This window comes from Blennius ocellaris, assembly GCF_963422515.1.
Source record: "Blennius ocellaris genome assembly, chromosome: 2".
NCBI lineage: Eukaryota > Metazoa > Chordata > Actinopteri > Blenniiformes > Blenniidae > Blennius > Blennius ocellaris.
In genome coordinates this window covers 15,888,455-15,894,484 of record NC_137651.1, presented here as the reverse complement: position 1 = coordinate 15,894,484, position 6,030 = coordinate 15,888,455, and positions in this window count along the sequence as shown.

Below are 6,030 nucleotides of genomic sequence, written 5' to 3'. Positions count from 1 at the left end.
TTAAAACAGATCCCAACAACTGAAGACAAGCCCTTTATGATACTGGTAGACAGAATGGCAAAAATAACAGCAGATTTTTTTTTTGCAGACATTTGCAGTATTAGAACACTCTTTAGTTCATAGAAGCAAAAACAACAACAACAACAACAACAACAACAACAACAACAAAAATCTCACAACTATAAGTGACATTATAGGCTGCCAGAACTCGCCACCTTTGTCTGTTGAGTGGTTGAACCTTTTAGCTATCTTTGAAACATGTGTCTATACTAGCAATAACGTGTTGATGTACAACATGTCCCCAAAGCACAGCCTTTTCTACCTGCTATTGAAATTGCTCCGATCTGTCAATGTGTCAATATTTGCTCGCTGGTGTAATCAAGACTCACATAGACCCTGTGGGGCAGTTAAGCTATGAGGTTTAGCAGGTCACTTGTACTGGTTGTAATATTTTGACTCGGTAAAGATTTTGTGCATTCAGGCTTATCGAGGGAGACATGCATTCAGGAAGTGGCCATAACATCATCATTACCCTTTAATTTAAAGAAACAACATTGCCCTGTTATTTTGTTTTGTTGATGTTAGTAGACACACAAGAACTAATCAGGAAAATAGCATTCGTGTCTAATGAAATTGCTTATCATTCTGTGTTTCCATCATATGTGGAATCTGCCAATAATCCATTGATAATATGCATGATAGTAAAGTGGGATGAAGAGTCAATAATTCATTGAATATTGCAATACTTTTAGAATAGTCATATTTTGTGCCATAAATATACATTCTTGCATTAAGCATCAGTATAGGAGTTCATGGTTATTCATTTATTCTCAAGAAGAAACACACTGAATCCAGTTGCCTGGAGACTTAGGATAGTGAGGCATTGAGTTTGTAAAACACCCACCCTCTGAGATCAGAATTAAAAACTCAAAACAGCTGTGGGTATTCCAGGTTTAGTTTTCAACATGGGCTGCACATGGTGTGATGTTATTATCATTAATTATTATTGTTGGGCGCTTTTGAATTCTTGCAGAAAATTGAATGTGAAAATGCATTGTTGTACACATGCATAACTGATAATTCTTCAATGATTTATGTTGCCAAAGAATCAGTCACCTTGGGTTAAAAGCTAATGATAGGTTGAATAAAGCAATGATAAAATCAAACTACTGTAAAGACTCATTTGTCTGCACCAATGACTAATTTGCTAATCTGATTTAGTGTGATGATGTCTTTGACCTTAGTTTAGTGGGATCTCCAACATTAACATTCATTAACGTTTCCACAATTTGCCAGAAATTGAGTGGAATAGTTAATGTACCAGTATAGCAAGGTTGTGAAGAGAGCTTTAAAATGGTAAAATAAAGAAATTCACAGCACATGTTTTACCTATATAAGCTTATAAAATAAATTGAATACACTAGGAAGTAGTGTATTTGAAGAGTAAGCCTGTCAGGTTATCCAGAAAACCCATGACATACACCACAATAGAAGTAGATGTGACAAAAGACGGTTAACTAATAGAAGAGCAAGATCCGTAATGGACTGTTTCAAAGTCGGTTGTTTTAGACTTCTGAAAGTTGTCCTCATTTATAAAATGTGTGAAATTTAGAGCATTTGCATTCATTAAACCTAAACTTTATACTACATGGGATTGACTATATCCACGATCTTTAATGTAACGCCAATAGCTTCTGTCTTTTTATTCTGATTCTGATTGGTATCTATTTATACGCAGTGCTGCATTTCCACCAATGAAAGACAGGCACTGTTGAGTTTGTATGTAGGTTTGATATAATGAAGAATTGTGTTCACTCAAAATCTTCTACGATATCAATACTATACCAACAGTTGGAACAAACTGCTCTTAAAAAAATCCTTAAAAAAAACCCTTGTTTTTTTGGCATAGTTAATTAAAGACTGAGCATTTAAAAAAAAACCAAATGTTTCAAAGCTGTGTCACAGCTATCCTCTCAGGCCATAATCTCTACTGAAATGTCTTGACTACCTACATTAGCTTGTTTTTTTGCACAGATACCCTCGGTGTTCAGAAGACCATTTATGCTGACTGAGGAGATCCCTTGAGGGTTCCCCGAGCACCACTGCAAAGTGGATTTTTAGCTTTTATGCAAATATATGTACACATATTAGAGGACTTTTGTAAAGAGATTCGTGCCCCTCTATGGGTGATTAGTTAAAAAAAAACAAAAAAGTCACCACCATTAGACTGCTTTCTTCAGACTGCTTTAATTTGTCCTATGAGTCTCAAAACACATGACATTGCTTATAAGCTGCAGCTCTCCTTCATATTAATTTTCCAATTTTAAAATGCAAAGGCCACTCTGGTATCGCACCTGCCTAACATCCATATGGTAGCCTTTAATATTATGAGTATACACATTAAGCTCAGAGCAACATTGTGCTTTAAGTACAGCCTCACTGAGCAATTATCCCGATTGTAGACGGCAAGTCTTGTTAATGAACATAACACATTGCCAAGATGGAAAGTGTTGCTGCTGAGGGTGTGTAAATATTTACTGACACTGTTTTTTCCGAGTGTTTCTAACAATATACACTCCTGCATTTCAGTAACTTTCCTGAATATCCTCATATCGATTCTTCCATGTTAATACCTCAGGTTTTTTTTTAGTTAAACACAGAATGCAGACCCACATACAGGACTAAGGTACGAGTTTGTAAAATGCTGCCGGCAATACAAAAGGTTTGGCCAGACTAAAGGACTAGCTGACATTACATGCGGTGACCCAGTGTTCGCTGTTGGCTAATTTGCCTGCACAACGAAGCAGGCTCAGCTGCAGCGTTTTTAATGATGTCATTTTCCCAAAGAGCAGGCTGCCTCATTGCCAGGCGAGCCAGTTGTTTCTTCTACATGTGCCCACATGCAGACACATACAGACACAAAATCCCCCTCATACAAACACACTGCACTCGATGTGTCACCTTGGCCACACTGTCCTCCCAATAGAGGCCTCGATCCAGCCAAGAACAGTGAGGCTTTACAGTCTACATCTGCTCTGATATAAAGTGACTTTACATATCGTCTTTGTGGTTGTTTTTAGCTCAATCGGTGAAATGAGGTGATGGGCTGACAATGCACTACAGCAGAATGTGATTTTAAAGAATTTCTTTTTTTCTTCTTCTACTGAAACAGATATTTTTAAACATCTGTCATGTGAAGGCCAAAGTGACAGAAGAAGTAGAAAGGGAATACTTTCAGTGTCTGCTGAATGATGTGAGATTTAATAAAGGCTGTTGCTGTGGTTATAAAGGAGTGCTCACGATGGATGTGTGTATGTAGGGGACTTAGATAAAGCTCTAATTTTAGCAGCAATGGTACAACACTTCCAGAGCTCCACAAGAGGCAATTAACTTACAGAGCCCATGGGCGTTGTTTGTAAATCAACTACTTTTAATTTACTGGAAGAACAAGGGGATATACAGAGGCTTTGTAACTAACCAAGCAAAGGAAACAAGGGTAAATTACTTTTGGTTCCTGACCTTAACAACATCTGACATTTCTTTGTCATCTGTCTTTGATGCTACTCTATTTGATCTGTGACAAGCGAGGAGAGGGAATGCAAAGGAGAGCGTGGAGGAGTGAGAGGACCACGTCACCGGCCAGATCCACACAGGAATCTAGTGTTGACATTGATGGTCCAAAGCAAAGGGCAGAGTGACGTGACAGGCATCTGAGCAGGAAAAAGACAGACAGATGGAGGAGCAGAGGCACGGGACACACACAAAGCTCTCGCAAAAAAACCTTGCCGAATATATTACGGAGGTTGTGAGGTCTCGCTTTCTGACTCATTTTAGGTTCTCTCATGAATTAAACATGCCTCCCTTGAGATCTGTGAACTCCAGACCTGTGTGTATTTTCAGCTTGGCTGTAATTGCAGTGTCTGTTCGCAGTCGCAGGTTCAACGAGCCCAAACGAGAGGTGTTCGAACATGGATACCAGCTGGGGTGTTTTATCTCCACGTTTTAAGAGGGTAACAAGCATTTATCTTGTTACCAGGAGAGTGACAGGATGCTTTGGCTGAATTGTGTTTCTGTCCTGATAACAAGGGCACTCATCTGTTGTGCTTAAAGCCAAGGAAACCAGGAAACTTTATTCCTACGGGGATCTCTACCATACATATATTTCCTTATTTGCTGACACAGCATGCTGTAGACAGTCATCTCTACGGAGTAGAGCAAAATGTGCCATTTTCTTCTTTCTAACCTGTAGCAGAGCTATAATCCTTCCCCTGAGCCTACTTTGCAGTGAATAGCTTTTTTCTTGTGATTTTCAGTATATGAAATACATGTAGGTATGTATGTTGCTTATATATATATATGCATATATATAAGCAACATGTGTCTGAATGTTAAGGTTTCAATTTTAAATGTTCTTGTCAAATTTCAAATGTATTTCACAACATGTGGCCATTTGTCTGCAAACTAAACCTTTTCTTGACAAGAGTGCTTTAAAAACAAACAAAAAAAATTATTATAGGTTATGATCCGGCTCCGGTTATGACAGGGTTACAAATGACAGCAACATCCTGCAAACTCGGCAGTAACCTTCGATATAAATATGACCATCGGCGGGCACTCATCCATAGAGTTTGGGGGTCACAGCTTACTGTTTTCTGTTGGTTCATCAAATACCTTGCTGGGAGTGAAAAGAAACAAAGAAAGAAGAAATGGGATATGTTGCAGCAGTTATTGGAGGTACCGCAACGGCAACTATATTTACAGAATCTCTACATGCGATAGATATCTGCACTGGCAGAGCCATTCCAGCTTATCTGCTGTCTCCGTGGCCATGGAAGCATTTCGAACTTTCTATTTCCTTGATTTCCCATCCTCTCTCACCCCTCCCCTTGAGTCATGGTAACGGGACCTGTCATGATTATGTCCCAGGCTAAGATTGGCCCATAAAATAACATGGCCTCATCCCTATCTCCACTCACTTATGACACTTTGAGGTTGGATGGGTCAAATGACTAAAAACGTCCTCAGCTAGTTTGGCTCCAGGCCCAGCCACGACACACACACACACACACACACACGCACGCACACACGCACGCACACACGCATACGCACACACACACATACACACACACACAAACTTACCAGCCCTCTACCATTTGGCCATTATGCCCGATAGTGAGCTGAGTGTATCCAGTTGTGTCCTTCTCATGAATGACCTTCCCTTGGAGTGACACTGCTGCACCGAGACGTTCGAGTCACACTGGAGAAGCAATTTCCCTAATGATATGTCCATCTCTGCCTCTCTCACACACACACACACACACACACACACACACACACACACACACACACACACACACACACACACACACACACACACACACACACACACACACACACACACACACACACACACACACACACACACACACACACACACACACACACACACAGTACAGCCTTCTTACTGTCCCACATTTAGTGTCTTCCTTGCAGTTGTTTTTGCTCACTTCCTGAGGAAACAGTGCAGTTGCTCTCGCAAAGATTGGTCTTGTACATTTCAGGAATCAACCACTGAGACAAGTGAGTTCAAGAAAACAGTGATAGCGAAGAGATTTCACATTGCTGCTGAAGTGGGAGGGGAAGGGATTAAAACCCAACACCTACTGGAGCCAAATAACACCCTCTTCAAGCTTGCCGGCCTAAAGCGTGAAAGAGATGTGATGCAGAGAGAGATGTCTGACATTGGGTGGGTGGATATGTGCCCCGACACCCCAGATCTTCATAGGAACAAACTAATCTGTTTATTGTTTAGAACTCAAATGCATTTGTACAAATCCGAGGCATCGAAACTTAATCCCACTATACTGCATGCGGTTCATTAATCTTCTGCTCTGCCTCGCAGCAGAGGACATGGAAGCCAAGGGGGGAAATGGGAGGATGGGGCGGAGCTGCAGAACCAAGCAGCGCGCAACAAAATGCTCTGAGAAGCCAAAGGTCAAACGATCTTGATTGGAATTCCTGACATGCTCC